Genomic DNA, 23793 nt, shown 5'->3' with positions numbered 1-23793 from the left:
TACACCTCCAGGAATTTATCTGTCTCTTCTAGGTTTTCAAGTTTATGCCCGTAAACGTATTCATAGTAGCCTTGAATGATCTTTTGTATTTCTGTGGTGTGAGTTGTAATGTCTCCTGTTTCATTTCTTATTGAGGTTATTTGGATTTTCTCTCTTCTTTTCTAGGTTAATCTTGCTAATGGTCTATCAGTTTATCTTTTCAAACAACCAACTTTTTGTTTCACTTATCTTTTGTAATTTTGTTTGTTTTAGTTTCATTTAGTTATGCTCTGATCTTGGTCATTTCCTTTCTTCTGCTGGGTTTGGGTTTGGTTTGTTCGTGTTTCTCTAGTTCCTTGAGGTGTGACCTTAGAGTGTCAGTTTGTGCTCTTTCAGTCTTTTTGATGTAGGCATTTAGCACCATGAACTTTCCTCTTGGCACCACTTTTGCTGTATCCCACAGGTTTTTATAGGTTGTCACTAGTGTCATTCAGTCTGAACATTTTATAATTTCCATCATGATTTTGTTTTTGGTCCAGTGATCATTCAGGAGCAGGTTATTTAATTTCCATGTATTTGCATGTTTTGAAGGTTCCTTTTGGAATTGATTTCCAGTTTTATTCCACTGTGGTCTGAGAGAGTCCTTGATATAATTTCAGTTTTCTTAAATTTATTGCAGCTCATTTTGTGGCCTATCATGTGGTCCATCTTGGAGAAAGTCCCATGCGCTATTGAATAGATTGTGTATTCTGTGGTTCTTGGATGGAATGTTCTGTATATAGCTGTTAAGTCCATTTGTTCCAAGGTCTAGTTTAAATCCATTGTTTATTTGTTGACTTTCTGTCTTGATGACCTGTCTAGTGCTGTCAGTGGAGTATTTAAGTCCCCCACTGTTATGGTGTTGCTGTCTATCTCATTTTTTAGGTCTATTAGTAATTGTTTTATAAATTGGGGACTCCAGTGTTATGTGCATATATGTTTAGGATTGTGGTATTTTCCTGTTGGACAAGGCCTTTTACCATTATTTAATGTTCCTCTTTGTCTTTTTTAACTGCCATTGCTTTAACGTTTGTTTTGTCTGACATAAGAATAGCTACCCCTGCTCACTTTCGGTGTCCATTTACATGAAATGCCTTTTCCCACTCCTTTACTTTAAGTTTATATGATTCCTTGTGTGTTATGTGAGTCTCTTGAAGGTGGCAGACAGTTGGTTGGTGAAATTTTTTTTTTTTTTAGATTTTGAGATTTTGAGATGGAGTCTCGCTCTGTCACCCAGGCTGAGTGCAATGGCACGATCTCGGCTCACTGCAAACCCTGCCTCTCAGGTTAAAGCAATTCTCTTGCCTCAGCCTCCTAAGTAGTTGGGATTATAGGTGTCTGCCACCATGCCTGGCTTATTTTTTTTTTGTATTTTTAGTAGAGATGGGGTTTCACCATGTTGGTTAGGCTGGTTTCAAATTCCTGACCTCAAGTAATCTGCCCGCCTGAGCCTCCCAAAGCCTTGGGATTATAGGTGTGAGCCACGGTGCCCAGCCAGTTGGTGAATGCTTATCCATTCTGTCGTACTGCATCTTTTAAATGGAGCATTTAGGCCATTTACATTCAATGTTAGTATTGAGATGTGAGGTACCATTCCATTCATCATGCTATTTGTTGCCTGTATACCTTGATTTTTTGGTTTTTGTTTTTGCTTTTTAAATTCTATTTTTGTTTTATAGGTCCTGTGAGATTTGTTCTTTATTTTATTTATATATATATATTTTTTTATTATTATACTCTAAGTTCTAGGGTACATGTGCACAACGTGCAGGTTTGTTACATATGTATACATGTGCCATGTTGGTGTGCTGCACCCATTAACTCGTCATTTACATTAGGTATACCACCTAATGCTATCCCTCCCCCCTCCCCTCACCCCACAACAGGCCCCAGTGTGTGATGTTTCCCTTCCTGTGTCCAAGTGTTCTCATTTTTCAGTTCCCAGCTATCAGTGAGAACACGCAGTGTTTGGTTTTTTATCCTTGCCATAGTTTGCTGAGAATGATGGTTTCCATCTTCATCCATGTCCCTACAAAGGACATGAACTCATCCTTTTTTATGGGTGCATAGTATTCCATGGTGTGTATGTGCCACATTTTATTAATCCAGTCTATCATTGGACAATTTGGGTTGGTTCCAAGTCTTTGCTATTGTGAGTAGTGCTGCAATAAACATACGTGTGCATGTGTCTTTATAGCAGCATGATTTATATTCCTTTGGGTATACACCCAGTAATGGGATGGCTGGGTCAAATGGTATTTCTAGTTCTAGATCCCTGAGGAATTGCCACACTGACTTCCACAATGGTTGAACTAGTTTACAGTCTGACCAACAGTGGAAAAGTGTTCCTATTTCTCCACATCCTCTCCAGCACCTGTTGTTTCCTGACTTTTTAATGATCGCCATTCTAACTGGTATGAGATAGTATCTCATTGTGGTTTTGATTTGCATTTCTCTGATGACCAGTGATGATGAGCATTTTTTCATGTGTCTGTTGACTGCATAAATGTCTTCTTTTGAGAAGTGTCTGTTCATGTCCTTCACCCACTTTTTGATGCGGTTGTTTTTTTTCTTGTAAATTTGTTTGAGTTCTTTGTAGATTCTGGATATTAGCCCTTTGTCAGATGAGTAGATTGCAAAGATTTTCTCCAATTCTGTAGGTTGCCTGTTTACTCTGATGGTAGTTTCTTTTGCTGTGCAGAAGCTCTTTAGTTTAATTAGATCCCATTTGTCAATTTTGGCTTTTGTTGCGATTGCTTTTGGTGTTTTAGACATGAAGTCCTTGCCCATGCCTATGTCCTGAATGGTAATGCCTAGGTTTTCTTCTAGGGTTTTTATGGGTTTAGGTCTAACATTTAAGTCTTTAATCCATCTTGAATTAATTTTTGTGTAAGGTGTAAGGAAGGGATCCAGTTTCAGCTTTCTACATATGGCTAGCCAGTTTTCCCAACACCATTTATTAAATAGGGAATCCTTTCCCCATTGCTTGTTTTTCTCAGGTTTGTCAAACATCAGATGGTTGTAGATGTGTGGTATTATTTCTGAGGGCTCTGTTCTGTTGCATTGGTCTATATATCTGTTTTGGTACCAGTACCATGCTGTTTTGGTTACTGTAGCCTTGTAGTATAGTTTGAAGTGAGGTAGCATGATGCCTCCAGCTTTGTTCTTTTTGCTTAGGATTGACTTGGCAATGTGGACTCCCTTTTGGTTCCATATGAACTTTAAAGTAGTTTTTTCCAATTCTGTGAAGAAAGTCATTGGTAGCTTGATGCGGATGGCATTGAATCTATAAATTACCTTGGGCAATATGGCCATTTTCACAATATTGATTCTTCCTATCCATGAGCATGGAATGTTCTTCCATTTGTTTGTGTCCTCTTTTATTTTGTTGAGCAGTGGTTTGTAGTTCTCCTTGAAGAGGTCCTTCACATCCCTTGTAAGTTGTATTCCTAGGTATTTTATTGTCTTTGAGGCAATTGTGAATGGGAATTCACTCATGATTTGGCTCTCTGTTTGTTTGTTATTGGTGTATAAGAATGCTTGTGATTTTTGCACATGGATTTTGTATCCTGAGACTCTGCTGAAGTTGCTTATCAGCTTAAGGAGATTTTGGGCTGAGACGGTGGGGTTTTCTAAATATACAATCATGTCATCTGCAAACAGGGACAATTTGACTTCTTCTTTTCCTAATTGAATACCCTTTATTTCTTTCTCCTGCCTGATTGCCCTGGCCAGAACTTCCAACACTATGTTGAATAGGAGTGGTGAGAGAGGGCATCCCTGTCTCATGCCAGTTTTCAAAGGGAGTGCTTCCAGTTTTTGCCCATTCAGTATGATATTGGCTGTGAGATTTGTGCTTTAAAGAGGTTCTGTTTTGATGTGTTTCCAGGATTTGTTTTAAGGTTTCGAGCTCCTTTCAGCAGTTCTTGTAATGGTGGCTTGGCAGTGGTGAATTTTGTCAGCACTTGTTTGTCTGGAAAACACTGTATCTTCATATTTGATGCTTAGTTTCACTGGATACAAAATTCTTGGCTGATAATTTTGTTTGAGGAAGCTGAAGATAGGGCCCTAGTCTCTTCTAGCTTGTAGAGTTTCTGCTGAGAAATCTGCTGTTAATCTAATAGGTTTTCCTTTATAGGTTACCTAGTACTTTTGTCTCACAGCTCTTAAGATTCTTTCCTTTGTCTTAACTTTACATAACCTGATGACAGTGTGCCTAGGCGATGATCTTTTTGTGAGGAATTTTCCAGGTGTTCTTTGTGCTGCTTGTATTTGGATGTGTAGGTCTCTAGCAAGGCCAGGAAGTTTTCCTTGATTATTCCCCCAAATATGTTTTTTCAGCTTTTAGATTTCTCTTCTTCTTCAGGAACACCGATTATTCTTAAGTTTGGTTGTTTCACATAATCCTGGACTTCTCGGAGACTTTGTTCATATTTTCTTATTCTTTTTTCTTTGTCTTTGTTTGGTTGGGTTAATTCAAAGACCTTGTCTTCAAGCTCTAAATTTCTTTCTTCTGCTTGTTCATTTCTATTGCTGAGACTTTCCAGAGCATTTTGCATTTCTATAAGTATATCCAATGCGTCCTGAAGTTTGATTGTTTTTTCTTTATGCTATCTATTTCCTTGAATATCTCTCCTTTCACTTCTTGTATCATTTTTTGGATTTCCTTGCATTGGGCTTTGCCTTTCTCTGGTGCCTCTCGAAATAGCTTAATAACTAACCTCCCAAATTCTTTTTCAGGTAAGTCAGGGATTTCTTTTTGGTTTGGATCCACTGCTGGTGAGCCAATATGATTTTTTGGGGGGTGTTAAGGAGCCTTGTTTTGTCATATTACCAGGGTTGGTTTTCTGGTTCTTTCTCATTTGCATAGCCTCTGTCAGAGGGAAGGTCTAGGGCTGAAGGCTATTGTTCAGATTCTTTTGTCCCATGGGCTGTTCCCTTGATGTAACACTCTCCCCCTTTTCCTATGGATGTGGCTTCCTGAGAGCCGAGCTGTAGAGATTGTTGTCTCTCTTCTGGGTCTGGCCATCCAGCAAGTCTACCAGCCTCCGGACTGGTACTGGGCATTGTCTGCACAGAGTCCTGTGATGTGAACCGTCTGTGGGTCTCTCAGCCGTGGATACCAGCACCTATTCCAGTGGAGGTGGCAGTGGGTGAAATGGACTCTGTGAGGGTTCTTAGCTTTGATGGTTTAATGCTTTATTTTTGTGCTGGTTGGCCTGCCAGGAGGTGGCGCTTTCCAGAGAGCATCAGCTGTGGTAGTATAGGGAGGATCAGACGGTGGGCGGGGGGCCTAGAACTCCCAAGAGAGTATGCCGTTTGTCTTCAACTACCAGGGTGGATAGGGAAGGACCATCAGGTAGGGGCAGGGTTTGGTGTGTCTGAGCTCAGACTTTCCTTGGGTGGGCCTTGGTGCGGCTGCTGTGGGGGATAGGGGTGAGGTTCCCAGGTCAATGGAGTTGTGTACTTAGGAGAATTATGGCTGCCTCTGCTGAGTCATGCAGGTTGTCAGGGAAGTGGGGGAAAGCCAGCAATCACAGGCCTTACCCAGCTTCCACACAATCCAAAGGGCTGGTCTCACTCACACTGTGCCCCCCACCAACAGCACTGAGTCTGTTTCCAGGCAGTGGGCAAGCAGAGCTGAGAACTTGCCCCATGGCACCCACCTCCGAGCTATGAAATAAAAGGATTTTAGTTCTTCCTCCACCTGTGGAGTCTGCACACTGGATGCTGGATTTGGGCTGTCCCCTGAGTTCTGGCCAGGAGCCTTCTTGACTAGTTCAAATTGTTACAAAATTCAGCTGGAGACTTCCTTCTCCCTGTGGCATTTTCTCCGCACCGCTGGCCGCCCTCCTGAAGGATCCCTGTGATGCCAGGCAAGAATGGCCTGCCTGGGGACCCAGCAAGCTCCCAGGGCCTTTTCCACTGCTTTCTCTACCCCTGTATTTCACTCTGCTCTCTAAATTGATTCAGCCCCAGGTAAGGTCAGAATCTTCTTCCTCAAATGAGACCTTCAGTTTCCCCAGTAGGAGTGTGTGCTTGGGGGTGGAGGATCTTCCTTTTCTGCTTCTGCAGTTTGGGTACTCAGTATTTGGGGTGTCTCCTTGGTCCTGCAGGAGCAGACCGCTTTTTTCAGAGGGTCTGTGGGTCCTCTTGGGATTCCTGATTTATTCCTGCAATCACTCTGGAGCTAAAATTCACGATATGAGCCTCCACATGCTGCTCTGTTCATCCGAGTCAGAGCTGCAATCTACTCCTGCCTCCCATCCACCATGATGAAGTCTCTGATTATATATGAAAAGATGCTGTTTTTTTATTAATGATTGCATTCTGTTTCCAATTTGCTAAGAGTTTTAAAATCATAAATGAGTATTGAATTTTGTCACATGGGTTTTTTTCATATAATGAGATGACAGTATGAGTTTTCTCTTTTCTACTATTAACAAAGTCATTACATTGGTTAATTTTCAAATGACAATACAGCCATACATACCTAGAATGATATATTATCCTTTTTATATATTGCTGGATTTGATTTGCTAGTATTTGTTCTAGGTTTTTTTCATTTGTGCTCATGAGAAAGATTAGTTTGTAAAGGTTCTTTCTTATACTATCCTTATCAAATTTTGGAACAAAAATTATGCAGGCCTCTGTTATTCTGTTCTTAGATTGCTGTAAAGAAATTCTTGAGGCTGGATAATTTGTAAAGAAAAGACACTTAATTGGCTCACAGTTCCACAGGCTGTACAGGAAGCATGTCTGGGGAAGCCTCAGGAAATGCTGAATCATAGCAGAAGACAAAAGGGAAGCAGGCACATTTTACATGGCTGGAGTTGGAGGAAGAGAGGGAAGAGGGAGGTGTCACACACTTTTAAACAAACACATCTTGTGATAACTCACTCACTATCATGAGAACAGCACCAAAGGGGAAATCCACCACCATGATCCAGTCATTTCCCACCAGGCCCCCCTCCATCATTGGGGATTACAATTTTACATGAGATTTGGGCAGGGACACAGACCCAAACTATATCAAGGCCTTATAAAAATAGTTAAAAATTGTTTCTCCCTTTTCTATTCTCTGTGTTTGTGGAAAATTTAGGTTATTTTTTAAATATTTAGAAGAAGCCAGTCCAACTGATAAAGCCATCCAGGTCTGAAGTTTTGTTGTAGATTTTAAATTATGAGTCAGTTTCCTTAATAAATGTCATTCTATTCAGATTTTTCTACTTCTTTATGTTAGCATTGATAAATTGTATTTTTCAAGGAATTTATCCATTTTGTCTTATGATGTATGTATAATCTGCTGTTAAATGAATCTGATGAATTCTTAGTTACAGATATTTTAGTTTTCAACTGTAGAATTTTTATTAAAAATATATTCTAATTCTCAGATGAAATTCTTTATTTTTTCTTTTTGTTTTTGCCTCATTTCTTAAACATGTTAATCATAGTCATTTCTGATTGTCAGACACTGGAAAAATCTTTTTTACACTTTAAAATATCTTCTTAACAACCTTGTATATTCAAAACATGTTCAAGTGACAATATTTTCAATATGTTAAGTATAAATTTAATATCACTCATTTCTTTTTAATTTTAATGTAGCTACTAGAAAATTTATATATATGTATATATATATGTGTGTGTGTGTGTGTGTATATATATATATATACACATATACATATAGCTTATAATTGTGGCCCACACTGTTTTTCTATTAGAGCTGCTCTAGGTGATGTTTTCTTTTTCTAGGGAAAGTTCACTTTTTCTCCCGCTAAGCAGATAGACTGAGATGCTTTACTCCTCTCAGTCCCTGAGTGGAAGCTGCTTTGCAGTGGAAGCTGCTTTGCAGTTCTTGCAAGGTTCTCTCTAGTTCTGTTCTTTAACACTTCTGGGGCCTAGCCCCTCAAGGCTTTCAACTAGGAGCCTGGTATTTTCATGCTCCTTCCCCTTGGCAAGTTCTAAACTCTAGTGCTTCCCTCCTTAGCCCTGAAAAATTGCCAAAAACTCTGCTGTGCTTCTCAGAGGCCTCTTGCTTAACCTTTTAGCAACCTATCCTAGGCAACTTCAGAATGTGGCAAATATTGTGAGGGAAAAATAGGCCATGTATTTGAAGCCCTTGAAGTCTCTAATTTTGTCTTTTCTGAAAGACCCTAGTAATAGCTCTGCATGTTTCTCTGACTTCAAGAAACAACTCTCTACCTGGGCAAAGCCATAGTTTTTAGCCTCTCGCCCTTTACCAGCATCAACAAATGCTCCTGTTGTTAAAATGGGTGCAGAAAGACCATTCACCTCCCTGAGGCTCTCTCCTCCCTCGAATCCTGGCCTCCATTAGTCTTCGTTGCTTTTTGCTTGTCTCTGATACCTATAAAATGATAATTTTTATGTTTTACCTATAAGCATTCTCAGCAGGGGCATTGGCTTGCCACAAACTACTCCATCCTCTTGAATTTTATTTTATTTTATTTTTTAAGACAGTCTCATTCTGTCATCCAGGCCAGAGTACAGTGGCGCAATCTTGGCTTACTGCAACCTCCGCCTCCAGGGTTCAAGCAATTCTCCTGCCTCAGCCTCCTGAGTAGAGTAACTAGGATTACAGGCATGCACCACCAAGCCCGGCTAATTTTTGTATTTTTAGTAGAGATGGGGTTCCACCGTTTTGGCCAGGTTGGTCTCGAACTCCTGACCTCGGGTGATCCACTCGCCTCGGCCTCCAAAAGTGCTGGGATTACAGACGTGAGCCACTGCGTTCAGGCAATCCTCTTGAATTTAAAAGAGACATTTTAAAAATCCAGACCTTCTTCATGTGACTTCTATTATGGAAGCTTTCTGTCTTGCTGTGCCTTCCATGAATACCTGGTCCCTTGCTGGTGCCTTCAGAAAGTTGCCTTCTAAAAAGGAGATGTATATTTTTGTTTTTTTTTCCCCATATACCTCTCCTTTTATTGGTTAAAGATCAAGCGATTTATTTATTTATTTTTTATTATATTTTAAGTTCTAGGGTACATGTGCACAATGTGCAGGTTTGTTACATATGTATACATGTGCCATGTTGGTGTGCTGCACCCATTAACTCGTCATTTACATTAGGTATATCTCCTAATGATATCCCTCCCCCTCTTTCCCCACCCCACGACAGGCCCCAGGGTGCGATGTTCCCCACCCTGTGTCCAAGTGTTCTCATTGTTCAATTCCCATCTATGAGTTAGAATATGTGGTGTTCGGTGTTCTGTCTTTGCGATAGTTTGCTCAGAATGATGATTTTCACCTTCATGCATGTCCCTACAAAGGACAAGAACTCATCCTTTTTTATGGCTGCATAGTATTCCATGGTGTATATGTGCCACATTTTCTTAATCCAGTCTATCACTGATGGTCATTTGGGTTGGTTCCAAGTCTTTGCTATTGTGAATAGTGCCACAATAAACATAAGTGTGCGTGTGTCTTTATAGCAGCTTGATTTATAATCCTTTGGGTATATACCCAGTAATGGGATGGCTGGGTCAAATGGTATTTCTAGCTCTAGATCTGTGAGGAATCGCCATACTGTCTTCCACAATGGTTGAACTAGTTTATAGTCCCACCAACAGTGTAAAAGTGTTCCTATTTCTCCACATCCCCTCCAGCACCTGTGGTTTCCTGACTTTTTAATGATCGCCATTCTAACTGGTGTGAGATGGTATCTCATTGTGGTTTTGATTTGCATTTCTCTGATGGCCAGTGATGATGAGCATTTTTTCATGTGTCTGTTGACTGCATAAATGTCTTCTTTTGAGAAGTGTCTGTTCATATCCTTCACCCACTTTTTGATGGGGTTGTTTGATTTTTTCTTGTAAATTTGTTTAAGTTCTTTGTAGATTCTGGATATTAGCCCTCTGTCAGATGGGTAGATTGCAAAATTTTTCTCCCATTTTGTAGGTTGCCTTTTCACTCTGATGGTAGTTTCTTTTGCTGTGCAGAAGCTCTTTAGTTTAATTAGATCCCATTTGTCAATTTTGGCTTTTGTTGCCATTGCTTTTGGTGTTTTAGACATGAAGTCCTTGCCCATGCCTATGTCCTGAATGGTATTACCTAGGTTTTCTTCTAGGGTTTTTATGGTTTCAGGTCTAACATTTAAGTCTTTAATCCATCTTGAATTAATTTTTGTGTAAGGTGTAAGGAAGGGATCCAGTTTCAGCTTTCTCCATATGGCTAGCCAGTTTTCCCAGTACCATTTGTTAAATAGGGAATCCTTTCCCCATTTCTTGTTTTTGTCAGGTTTGTCAAACATCAGATGGTTGTAGATGTGTGGTATTATTTCTGAGGCCTCTGTTCTGTTCCATTGGTCTACATCTCTGTTTTGGTACCAGCACCATGCTGTTTTGGTTTTAGTATAGTTTGAAGTGAAGTAGCGTGATGCCTGCAGCTTTGTTCTTTTTGCTTAGGATTGACTTGGCAATGTGGGCTCTTTTTTGGTTCCATATGAACTTTAAAGTAGTTTTTTCCAATTCTGTGAAGAAAGTCATTGGTAGTTTGATGGGGATGACATTGAATCTATAAATTACCTTGGGCAATATGGCCATTTTCACGATATTGATTCTTCCTATCCATGAGCATGGAATGTTCTTCCATTTGTTTGTGTCCTCTTTTATTTTGTTGAGGAGTGGTTTGTGGTTCTTGAAGAGGTCCTTCACATCCCTTGTAAGTTGTATTCCTAGGTATTTTATTTTCTTTGTAGCAGTTGTGAATGGGAGTTCACTCATGATTTGGCTCTCTGTCTGTTATTAGTGTATAGGAATACTTGTGATTTTTACACATTGATTTTTTATCCTGAGACTCTGCTGAAGTTGCTTATCAGCTTAAGGAGATTTTGGGCTGAGACAGTGGGGTTTTCTAAATATACAATCATGTCATCTGCAAACAGGGACAATATGACTTCCTCTTTTCCTAATTGAATGCCCTTTATTTCTTTTTCCTGCCTGATTGCCCTGGCCAGAACTTCCAACACTATGTTGAATAGGAGTGGTGAGAGAGGGCATCCCTGTCTTGTGCCAGTTTTCAAAGGGAATGCTTCCAGTTTTTGCCCATTCAGTATGATATTGGCTGTGGGTTTGTCATAAATAGCTCTTATTATTTTGAGATAACGTCCCATCAATTCCTAGTTTATTGAGAGTTTTTAGCATGATGGGCTGTGTTGAATTTTGTCAAAGGCCTTTTCTGCATCTATTGAGAAAATCATGTGGTTTTTGTCTTTGGTTCTGTTTATATGATGGATTACGTTTATTGATTTGCATATGTTGAACCAGCCTTGCATCCCAGGGTTGAAGCTGACTTGATCGTGGTGGGTAAGCTTTTTGATGTGCTGCTGGATTCAGTTTGCCAGTATTTTATTGATGATTTTTGCACCGATGTTCATCAGGGATATTGGTCTAAAATTCTCTTTTCTTGTTGTGTCTGTGCCAGACTTTGGTATCAGGATGATGCTGACCTCATCAAATGAGGTAGGGAGGATTCCCTCTTTTTCTATTGATTGGAATAGTTTCAGAAGGAATGGTACCAGCTCCTCTTTGTACCTCTGGTAGAATTTGTCTGTGAATCCATCTGGTCCTGGACTTGTTTTGGTTGGTAAGCTATTAATTATTGCCTCAATTTCAGAGCCTGTTATTGGTCTATTCGGAGATTCAACTTCTTCCTGGTTTAGTCTTGGGAGGGTGTATCTGTCCAGGAATTTATCCATTTCTTCTTCATTTTCTAGTTTATTTGCATAGAGGTGTTTATAGTATTCTCTGATGGTAGTTTGTACTTCTGTGGGATCGGTGGTGATATCCCCTTTATCATTTTTCATTGCGTCTATTTGATTCTTTTCTCTTTTCTTCTTTATTAGTCTTGCTAGCGGTCTATCAATTTTGTTGATCTTTTCAAAAAACCAGCTCCTGGATTCATTGATTTTTTTTTTTGAAGGGTTTTTTTTGTGTCTCTGTGTCCTTCAGTTCTGCTCTGATCTTAGTTATTTCTTGCCTTCTTCTAGCTTCTGAATTTGTTTGCTCTGGCTTCTCTAGTTCTTTTAATTGTGATGTTATTGTGTCAATTTTGATCTTTCCTGCTTTCTCTTGTGGGCATTTAGTGCTATAAATTTCCCTCTACACACTGCCTTAAATGTGTCCCAGAGATTCTGGTATGTTGTGTCTTTGTTCTCATTGGTTTCAAAAAACATCTTTATTTCTGCTTTCATTTTGTTATGTACCCAGTAGTCATTCAGGAGCAGGTTGTTCAGTTTCCATGTAGTTGAGCGGTTTTGAGTGAGTTTCTTAATCCTGAGTTCTAATTTGATTGCATTGTGGTCTGAGAGACAGTTTGTTGTGATATCTGTTCTTTTACATTTGCTGAGGGATGCTTTACTTCCAACTATGTGGTCAATTTTGGAATAAGCGTGTGGGGTGCTGAGAAGAATGTATATTCTGTTCATCTGGGATGGAGAGTTCTATGGATGTCTATTAGGTCTGCTTGGTGCATAGCTGAGTTCAAGTCCTGGATATCCTTGTTAACCTTCTGTCTCGTAGATGTGTCTAATATTGACAGTGGGGTGTTAAAGTCTCCCATTATTATTGTGTGGGAGTCTAAGTCTCTTTGTAGATCTCTAAGGACTTGCTTTATGAATCTGGGTGCTCCTGTATTGGGTGCATATATATTTAGGATAGTTAGCTGTGACCTGTGGACTGGAGCTGTTCTTATTCATCCATCTTGGGACCCGTGCCTCCCAGGAGATGTATATTTTTATATCTTCAGCATATAGCCACTTGAGGTACCAGAAGTGATGGACCTGGACAGGTATATACATTAAAGCCTGTATTGTGGGACTAATTTTAGGACAGAACTATGAGGAATGCAACATTTAAGGAACATACAGAGGAGTCTCTGCAGAGACAAGGGAGAAGTGAGAGAGGTGGGAGGAATACCTGAAGAAGGTGGAATCACAGAGGCAACAAAACAGGACATTTTAGTAGAGATTTTGCAGCAAATACTGACAGAAAAAAGGCTAAGAAGGTTCAAACTGAAAAGGATCCCATGGATTTAGCAATAATGAAATTTATGTTATCTTACTATCTTAAATTTCTGAGGAAAGTATAACAATTATACAGAAATAAAATATCATCATTTTATTTTTGACCTACAAAAATGACAATTTGATATGATTCATCCTAATAGATGGAGAAATAAAGGTTAGCTAGCATAAGTAATTTGCTTCAATTCCTGATCAGAAGTGAAATTCAAATCTAGGTCTTCTTGTATCATCTGGTCTGATGTTCTTTCTACTGCCCTACATTCTTTTATTCATTGCTATCGTTCCTTTCTTATTCCTTATTTGAAGACATGTATTCAGGAGACCCATATCTCAGGCAATGATACCCATAGTCTGAAAGTAAAGGGATCTGCCCAGCAAATCCCTTTATGTTTGCCAAACAAATTCCCTTTATCTTTTCCACTTGATTGGCAGATTTTTCAGATAAAAAGTCCTGGTTGCTATAATTTCAGACAAAACAACCTTTAAAACAACAAAGATCACAAAAGACAAAAAAGGGCATTACATAATGGTAAAGAGCTCAATTCAAGAAGAGGACTTAACTGCCCTAAATATATATGCAGTCAACACAGAAGCACCCAAATTCATAAAGCAAGTTCTTAGAGACCTACGAAGAGACTTAGAAAACCCCACAATAATAGTGGGGAGACTTTAACACCACACTGTTAGTATTAGATCATTGAGGCAGAAAACTAACACAGATATTCAGGATCTGAACTCAACACTTAACTAAATGGGCCTAATAGATATCTGCAGAACTCTTCACTCCAAAACAGCAGAATATACATTTTTCTCATCTACATGTGGCACATACTATAAAATTAACCACACAATCAGGCATAAAACAATCCTAAGACATTCAAAACTGAAATTATACCAACCATGTCCTTAGACGACAATGCAATAAAGATAGAAATCAATACTAAGAAAATCACTGAAAACCATGCAATTACATGGAAATGAAACAGCCTGCTTCGAGTGACTTCTGGGTACACATGAAATTAAGGCAGAAATCAAGAAATTATTTGAAACTAATGAAAACAAAGATAAAATATACCAGAATCTCTGGGGCACAGCCAAAGCAATATTAAGATGGAAGTTTATAGCACTAAATGCCCACATCAAAAAGTTAGAAAGATCTCAATTTAACAACCTACCATCATAACTAAAAGAACTAGGGAACCGAGAGCAAACCAACCCCAAGTCTAGCAGAATACAAGAAGTAACCAAAATCAGAGCTGAACTGAAGGAAATTGAGACATGAAAACCTATACAAAGGATCATTGAATCTAGGAGCTGGTTATTTGAAAGAATAAGATAGACTGCTAGCTAGACTAATAAAGAAAAAAAGAGAAAAGATCCAAAATACAGTCAGAAATGACAAGAGGGATGTAACCACTGACCCCACAGAAATCCAAAATCCCTGAGAGACTATTATGAACCCCTCTTTGCACATAAGCTAGAAAACCTAGAAGCAGATACATTCTTTTTAGCCAGGTATGGTGGTTCACGCCTGTAATCCCAGCTACACAGGAGACTGAGGTAGGAGGATGGCTAGAGCCTGAGAGGCAGAGTTTGCAGTGAGCCTTCAAAAAAAGAAAAGGAAAAAGAAATGGATACATTCTTGGAAATATAATCTCTGAAGATTGAACAAGGAAGATATTGAATCCCTAAACAGATCAATAATGATTTCTGAAACTGAATCAGTAATAAAAAGCCTACCAACCAGGAAAAGCCCAGAACCACACATATCCATAGCCAAATTATACTGGTTGTGTAAGGAAGAGCTGGTTACTAATCCTACTGAAATTTTGAGGAAGAGGGACTCCCCTAATTCATTCTGTGAGGCCAACAGCATCCTGACACCAAAACCTGGCAGAGACACAACAACAACAAAAAAGAAAACTTCAGGCCAATATCCTTCATGAACATAGATGCAAAAATCTTCAACAAAATACTAGCAAACTGAATCCAGCAACACATCAAAAAGCTAATTCACCAACATCAAGTAGGCTTCATCCCTGGAATACAAAGTTGGTTCAACACATGCAGATCAATAAATGTAATGTAATTCACCACATAAACAACTGAAAACAAAAAGCATGTGATCATTTCAATAGATGCAGAAAAGGCTTTTAATAAAATTCAACATCCTTTCATGATAAAAACCCTCAACAAATCAAGCATTGAAGGAACATACTTCAAAATAATAGGAGACATCTTTGACAAACCCACAGCCAACATCATACTGAATGGGCAAAAGCTGGAAGCATTCCTCTTGAAAACTGGAACGAAACAAGGATGCCTTCACTCACCACTCCTATTCAGCATAGTCCTGGAAGTTCTAGCCAGAGCAATCAGGCAAGAGAAATAAATAAAGACATCCAAATAGGAAGATCGGAACTCAAACTAACACTGTTTGCAGATGATATGATGCTAGACCTACACAAACACCATAGTTACTCTGCCCCAAAGCTCCTTCATCTCATAAATGACTTCAACAAAGTTTCAGATACAAAACCAGTGTACAAAAATCAGTAGCATACCTATACTCCAACAACATCCAAGCTGAGAGTCACATCAAGAATGCAGTTCTATTCACAGTAGCCACAGAGAGAAAAACCTGCCTAGGAATACACGTAACCAAGGAGGGGAAATGAGAATTACAAGATACTACTCAAAAAAAATAAAATAAAATCAGAGATGATACAAACACATGAGAAAAACCTTGCAGGCTCATGGATAGGAAGACTCAATATTGTTAAAAGGCCATACTGCCCAAAGCTATTTACAGATTCAGTGCTATACCTATCAAATTACCAATGACATTGTTCACAGAATTGGAAAAACCTGTTTTGAAATTCATACGGAACCAAAAAAGAGCTTAAATAGCCAAGATGATCTTACACAAAAAGAACAAAGCTAGAAGCATATTACCTGACTTGAAACTGTAGTATAAGGCTACATTAACAAGACAGCATGATAGTGATACAAAAACAGACACGTACACCAATGGAACAGAATAGAGAGCCCAGAAATGATGCTGCACACCTGCAACCATTTGATCTTCGACGAAGTCGACAAAAACAAGCAATGGGGGAAGGACTTCCTATTCAATAAATGGTGCTGGGATACCTGGCTAACCAAAGGCAGAAGATTGAAACTGGATCCCTTCCTTACACTGTATACAAAAATCGGTAACACTGCTGTTGGGAATGTAAATTAGTTCAGCAATTTTGGAAAGCAGTTTGGCAGTTTCTCGAAGAGATTAAAAATGGAATTACCATTTCACCCACAAATTCCATTATTCGGTATATACCCAAGGGAATATAAATCATTCTACCATAAAGACATATGCACATGTATGTTCATTGCAGCTAGTAGTAAAGACATGGAATCAACCTAAAAGCCCATCAGTAGTAGAGTAGATTTTTTAAATGTACATATATCACATTTTGGAATTCCAAATTTCACATAATGGAATACTGTGCAGCCATAAAAGAGAATGAGATCATGCCCTTTACAGCAACATGGATGGAGCTGGATGCCAGTATCCTAAGCAAACTGACACAGGAACAGAAAACCATATACTGCATGATCTCACTTTTAAGTGGGAGCTAAACATTGAATACACATGGACACAAAGAAGGGAACAATAGTGGCTGGGACTTTCTTGAGGGTGGAAGATGGGAGGAGGGTGGGGATGGAAAACTACCTATCGGGTATTATGCCTACTACCTGGGTGACTAAATAATCTTTATACCAAATCCTCATGATATGCAATTTACCTTTATAATAAACTTGCACGTGTGCCTCTGAACCTAAAATAAAAGTTAGAAAAAGATATTTAGCCTTTTACAACAAAAATAATATTATGTATATAATTTTGTAAGTTTAAAAAATTTTTACTATGTACATATGTATGTAACTTTTTAATGATAGTTAAATATGATTAATCTGGAAATAGTTTTACTTTTTTCAGTCCAAAGATTTTCTGTAATTTCTTCTTAAAATGTGTTTACTATCTTGGGCTTTTGATAAAATTATTCTTTTTAATTGACATTGACTTCAAATTTATTCAGAATTGTCATGCAGATGAGTAGAACACTCTATCTAGTTGTTCTTTTGTTATGCGTCTTTTTTAAAAAATAAGTTACTTTAAGACTAGTTAAGCTATATAATCTTAACTCTCCAGGGACAACTTCTGGAGCAGTTTCTCTGTATAGAAACTTTTCCGATTTTCTAGTCTAAAATGAATGATTTGACCATGTTTAGCAGGGGGACTGATTTTGACTTTCAAAGTCATCTTCTTAGGTGGTCGCCTTCTTCACTAGGGCAGAAGAGCTTGCTTTCCATAGTGAGCCTTTTGAGTTGGAGTCTGTCTTTCTTCTTAAGCTGCTTTTGTGGTAGCTGCTTCCTTTTAACACATTTGGAACTTCTGAAGTTTCTTTTGGATCATATTAGACCTTTTTTCTCCAGAACTAGGTCATCATTAATGTTAACTTGTTCAGTTTCTTTCTAAGTGAAAGGATGGTTAAAATTCTAGAATCTGCTGCTTCATGTGTTGACAGTTCTCGTAGTAAGATTCTACAGAATTTCATTAAGTCACAGATATGGTTAGTAAAGGAGAAGTAGTGAGAGTAGGGAGAAAAGAGCAACTACTGAAGCAACTATCAAGTAGTTTTTCCTTCCTTCATTTATTTTCCATGGCAGTAGGAAGACATGTAAACAGTTTTGTACTTAATATTTGACATGTTTTTTATTGATGAATTACTTCCTTTTTTTAATGTAAGCTTTGTTTATGCTGTAGTTAATACTGTAAATCAGTGCATGCCTAGCGGGTTACATCTGCTCTTAAGTAAGTCACAGCCAGAGTAGATAGTGACTTAAAGGTTGCTAATAGGAAGCAGAAGATCCAGAAGCCAGACTGAGAGATGTCGATGTCTTCATAGAGAAACTCTAATGGATCCTATTTACACCACTGTAGGTTTCATACCATAGCAGCTGATATCAACGAAAGAATATTGAGTGATGGGAAAGGTGGTGAGTGGTTCCTATTCAGAAGTGACCTGGCAGTCTTTGGGTTGGCAGTAGTGCTGATTTTGTGACCCATTACATAACTTCTCCTAATGTTAGTACAATAGTATTTAATCTTACAGTATTTAAGAACTATACATCATCAAAACTCTTCATTTTGTAAAACTTTAACTCTCTACCATGTAAACAATAAATTTCAATTTCTCTTTCCCCTTGGCAACCACTATTCTACTTTCTGTGTCTATGATTTTTGACTACTCTTAAGTACCTCATCTAAGCAAAATCATGCAGTATTTGTCTTTTTGTGGCTGGTGTATTTCACTTAGAATAATGTCCTCAAGGTTCATCCATGTTGTAGCACATGTCAGAATTAATTTCTTTTCTTTTCTTCTTTCTTTCTTTCCCTCCCTCCCTCCCCCCCTCACTCCCTCCCTCCTTCCTTCTTTCTTTCTTTCATTAATTTATTATACTTTAAGTTCTAGGGTACATATACACAATGTGCAGGTTTGTTACATAGGTATACATGTACCATGTTGGTTTGCTGCACCCATTAACTCGTCATTTACATTAGGTATTTCTCCTAATGCTATCCCTCCCCCTGCCCTGCACCCTATGACAGGCTCCGGGGCGGGCCCTGTGTCCAGGTGTTCTCATTGTTCAATTCCCATTTATGAGTGAGAACATGCGGTGTTTGGTTTTCTGTCCTTGCGATAGTTGGCTTAGAATGATGGTTTCCAGCTTCATGCATGTCCCTGCAAAGGACATGAACCCATCCTTTTTTATGGCTGCATAGTATTCCATGGTGTATATATGTCACATTTTCTTAATCCAGTCTATCACTGATGGACAGTTGGGTTGGTTCCAAGTCTTTGCTATTGTGAATAGTGCCACAATAAACGTGTGCATGTGTCTTTATAGTAGCATGATTTATAATCCTTTGGGTATATACCCAGTAATGAGAATGCTGGGTCAAATAGTATTTCTAGTTCTAGATCTCTGAGCAGTCACCACACTGTCTTCCACAATGGTTGAACTAGTTTACACTCCCACCAACAGTGGAAAAGTGTTCCTATTTCTCCACATCCTCTCCAGCACCTGTTGTTTCCTGACTTTTTAATGATTGCCATTCTAACTGATGTGAGATGGTATCTCATTGTGGTTTTGATTTGCATTTCTCTGATGACCAGAGATGATGAGCATGTTTTAGTGTGTGTTGGCTGTATAAATGTCTTCTTTTGAGAAGTGTCTGTTCATATCCTTTGCCCACTTTTTGATGGTTTTTTTTTTGTTGTTGTAAATTTGTTTAAGTTCTTTTTAGATTCTGGATATTAGCCCTCTGTCAGATGGGTAGATTGCTTTTCTCTCATTCTTTAGGTTGCCTTTTTTGCCTTTTCACTCCAATGGTAGTTTCTTTTGCCGTGCAGAAGCTCTTTAGTTTAATTAGATCCCATTTGTCAATTTTGGCTTCTGTTACCACTGCTTTTGGTGTTTTAGACGTAAAGTTCTTGGCCATGCCTATGTCCTGAATGGTATTACCTAGGTTTTCTTCTAGGGTTTTTATGGTTTTAGGTCTAACATTTAAGTCTTTAATCCATCTTGAATTAATTTTTGTATAAGGTGTAAGGAAGGGATCCAGTTTCAGCTTTCTCCATATGGCTAGCCAGTTTTCCCAGCACCATTTATTAAATAGAGAATCCTTTCCCCATTTCTTGTTTTTGTCAGGTTAATCAAAGATGAGATGGTTGTAGATATGTGGTGTTATTTCTGAGGCCTCTGTTCTGTTGCATTGGTCTATATCTCTGTTTTGGTATCAGTACCATGCTGTTTAGGTTACTGTAGCCTTGTAGTATAGTTTGAAGTGAGGTAGCATGATGCCTCCAGCTTTGTTCTTTTTGCTTAAGATTGTCTTGGCAATGCGGGCTCTTTTTTGGTTTCATGTGAACTTTAAAGTAGTTTTTTCCAATTCTATGAAGAAAGTCATTGGTAGCTTGATGAGGATAGCATTGAATCTATAAATTACCTTGGGCACTGTGGCCATTTTCACGATATTGATTCTTCCTATCCATGAGCATGGAATGTTCTTCCATTTGTTTGTGTCCTCTTTCATTTCATTGAGCAGTGGTTTGTAGTTCTCCTTGAAGAGAAGTGGTTGTGTAGTTCTCCTTCACATCCCTTGTAAGTTGTATTCCTAGGTATTTTATTTTCTTTGTAGCAGTTGTGAATGGGAGTTCACTCATGATTTGGCTCTCTGTTTGTCTGTTATTGGTGTAGAGGAATGCTTGTGATTTTTGCACATTGATGCTGCATCCTGAAACATATTGGTCTAAAATTCTCTTTTCTTGTTGTGTCTCTGCCAGGCTTTGGTATCAGGATGATGCTGGCCTCATCAAATGAGTTAGGGAGGATTCCCTCTTTTTCTCTTGATTGGAATAGTTTCTGAAGGAATGGTACCAGCTCCTCTTTGTACCTCTGGTAGAATTCGTCTCTTAATCCATCTGGTCCTAGACTTGTTTTGGTTGGTAGGCTATTAATTATTGCCTCAATTTCAGAGCCTGTTATTGGTCTATTCAGGGATTCAACTTCTTCCTGGCTTAGTCTTGGGAGGGTGTATTTGTCCAGGAATTTATCCATTTCTTGTAGATTTTCTAGTTTATTTGCGTAGAGGTGTTTATAGTATTCTCTGGTGGTAGTTTGTATTTCTGTTGGTTCAGTGGTGATATTGCTTTATCATTTTTTATGGCATCTATTTGATTCTTTTCTCTTTTCTTCTTTATTAGTGTTGCTAGCGGTCTATCAATTTTGTTGATATTTTCAAAAAACCAGCTCCTGTATTCATTGATTTTTTGAAGGTTTTTTATGTCTCGATCTCCTTCAGTCCTGCTCTAATCTTAGTTATTTTTTGCCTTCTGCTGGCTTTTGAATGTGTTTGCTCTTGCTTCTCTAGTTCTTTTAATTGTGATGTCATTGTGTCAATGTTAGATCTGTCCTGCTTTCTCTTGTGGGCATTTAGTGCTATAAATTTCCCTCGACACACTGCTTTACATGTGTCCCAGAGATTCTGGTATGTTGTGTCTTTGTTCTCATTAGTTTCAAAGAACATCTTTATTTCTGCCTTCATTTTGTTATGTACCCAGTAGTCATTCAGGAGCAGGTTGTTCAGTTTCCATGTAGTTGAGCCGTTTTGAGTGAGTTTCTTAATCCTGAGTTTTAATTTTATTGCCCTGTGGTCTGAGAGACAGTTTGTGAATTTGATTGCACTGTGGTCTGAGAGACAGTTTGTGATAATTTCTGTTCTTTTATATTTGCTGAGGAGTGCTTTACTTCCAACTATATGGTCAATTTTGGAATAAGTGCAATGTGGTGCTGATAAGTATGTATATTCTGTTGATTTGGGGTGGAGAGTTCTGTGGATGTCTATTAGGTCCGCTTGGTGCAGAGCTGAGTTCAATTCCTGGATATGCTTGTTAACTTTCTGTCTCATTGATCTGTCTAATGTTGACAGTGGGGTGTTAAAATCTCCCATTATTATTGTGTGGGAGTCTAAGTCTCTTTATAGGTCTCTAAGGACTTGCTTTATGAATCTGGGTGCTCCTGTATTGGGTGCATATATATTTAGGATAGTTAGCTCTTCTTGTTGAATTGATCCCTTTACCATTATGTAATGGCCTTCTTTGTCTCTTTTGATCTTTGTTGGTTTAAAGTCTATTTTATCAGAGACTAGGATTTCAACCCCTGGTTTTTTTTGTTTTCCATTTGCTTGGTAGATCTTCCTCCATCCCTTTATTTTGAGGCTGTGTGTGTCTCTGCACGTGAGATGGGTCTCCTGAATGCAGCACACTGATGGGTCTTGACTCTTTATCTAATTTGCCAGTCTGTGTCTTTCAATTGGAGCATTTAGCCCATTTACATTTAAGGTTAATATTGTTATGTGTGAATTTGTTCCTGTCATTGTGATGTTAGCTGGTTATTTTGCTCCTTAGTTGATGCAGTTTCTTCCTAGCATTGATGGTCTTTACAGTTTGGCCTGTTTTTGCAGTGGCTGATACTGGTTGTTCCTTTCCATATTTAGTGCTTCCTTCAGGAACTCTTGTAAGGCAGGCCTGGTGGTGACAAAATTTGTCAGCATTTGCTTGTCTGTAAAGTATTTTATTTCTCCTTCACTTATGAAGCTTAGTTTGGCTGGATATGCAGTTCTGGGTTGAAAATTCTTTTCTTTAAGAATGTTGAATATTGGCCCCCACTCTCTTCTGGCTTGTAGAGTTTCTGGTGAGAGATCTGCTATTAGTCTGATGGGCTTCCCTTTGTGGGCAACCCGACCTTTCTGTCTGGCTGCCCTTAATATTTTTCCTTCATATCAACCTTGGTGAATCTGACAATTATGTATGTTGGAGTTGCTCTTCTCGAGGAGTATCTTTGTGGTGTTCTCTGTATTTCCTGAATTTAAATGTTGGCCTGCCTTGCTAGATTGGGGAAGTTCTTCTGGGCAATATCCTGAAGAGTGTTTTCCACCTTGGTTCCATTCTGGCCATCACTTTCAGGTATACCAATCAGATGTAGATTTGGTCTTTTCACATAGTACCATATTTCTTGGAGGCTTTGTTCATTTCTTTTTACTCTTTTTTCTCTAAACTTCTCTTCTCACTTCATTTCATTCATTTGGTCTTCCATCACTGTTACCCTTTCTTCCACTTGATCGAATCAGCTATTGAAGCTTGTGCATGCGTCACATAGTTCTCTTGCCATGGTTTTCAGCTTCATGGGGTCATTTAAGGTCTTCTCTTTGCTGTTTATTCTAGTTAGCCATTCGTCTAATCTTTTTTCAAGGTTTTTAGCTTCTTTGCGATGGGTTCGAATATCCTCCTTTAGCTCGGAGAAGTTTGTTATTTCTGATCATCTGAAGCCTTCTTCTCTCAACTCGTCAAAGTCATTCTCCGTCCAGCTTTGTTCCGTTGCTGGCGAGGAGCTGCATTTCTTTGGAGGAGAAGAGGTGCTCTGATTTTTAGAATTTTCAGCTTTTCTGCTCTGGTTTCTCCCCATCTTTATGGTTTTATCTACCTTCGGTCTTTGATGATGGAACTAGAGAGGGTGGGTTCCTCCCAGGCAAGCAGCATGGACAAGAAGCTGTGGGGAGTGTGGTCTTCTCATTTCTGTCTCAACAACAGCCTGCAGCTGGTCAGTTGGGACCTTCCCAGGGGTGCATGGGAGCGCCAAGTCTCCCTTCTCCCTCCTTAGACCAGCACAGCAGCAGCAGCCGTGTCTCTAGATCTCCAGTATCTAGATTCTCCAAGTGGCGCCCAGCTGAGGTTGCTCCAGGATCTGTGGGATGCCTGTGAGATTCTGAGTTTCCTTTCTGGCCTAATGTCTCTTTACAGTCTGTAGACAGCTTATTATATCAGGCCCAAGGCCCTAGTTGGTAGAGGGTTTCTGTCATCACTAAGGTCCTATAAGCCTGTTTCAGAGTGTAGAGCCGTGGGGATATCTCCATAGCTCTCATATTGTTTCCCCACATCCAGGAGCCTCTCCTGGCTGTGAGTGAGTTCCCTGCCTGGGCAAGCTACCTCGAACCCTGTCGTTAATTACTTCTGGTACTTCCCATCTCTTCCCTGATGAATCCTAGCCTTCTTTCCTAGATTATCTGTTCAAAATATGAGTATCTACTTAGTATTCTGGTTCCT

At 39.0% G+C, this 23793-nt stretch overlaps 1 protein-coding gene across 14 annotated transcripts in view; it reads left to right on the top strand.

Moving 5' to 3' along the window:
* Positions 1 to 23793, top strand: part of ANAPC10 (anaphase promoting complex subunit 10) — a 270845-nt gene that overhangs the window by 79942 nt on the left and 167110 nt on the right. The window lies entirely within an intron of this gene.

This window comes from Pan troglodytes, chromosome 3, assembly GCF_028858775.2.
Source record: "Pan troglodytes isolate AG18354 chromosome 3, NHGRI_mPanTro3-v2.0_pri, whole genome shotgun sequence".
NCBI classification, from domain to species: Eukaryota; Metazoa; Chordata; class Mammalia; order Primates; family Hominidae; genus Pan; species Pan troglodytes.
This window is presented reverse-complemented; position numbering and strand designations above follow the sequence as displayed.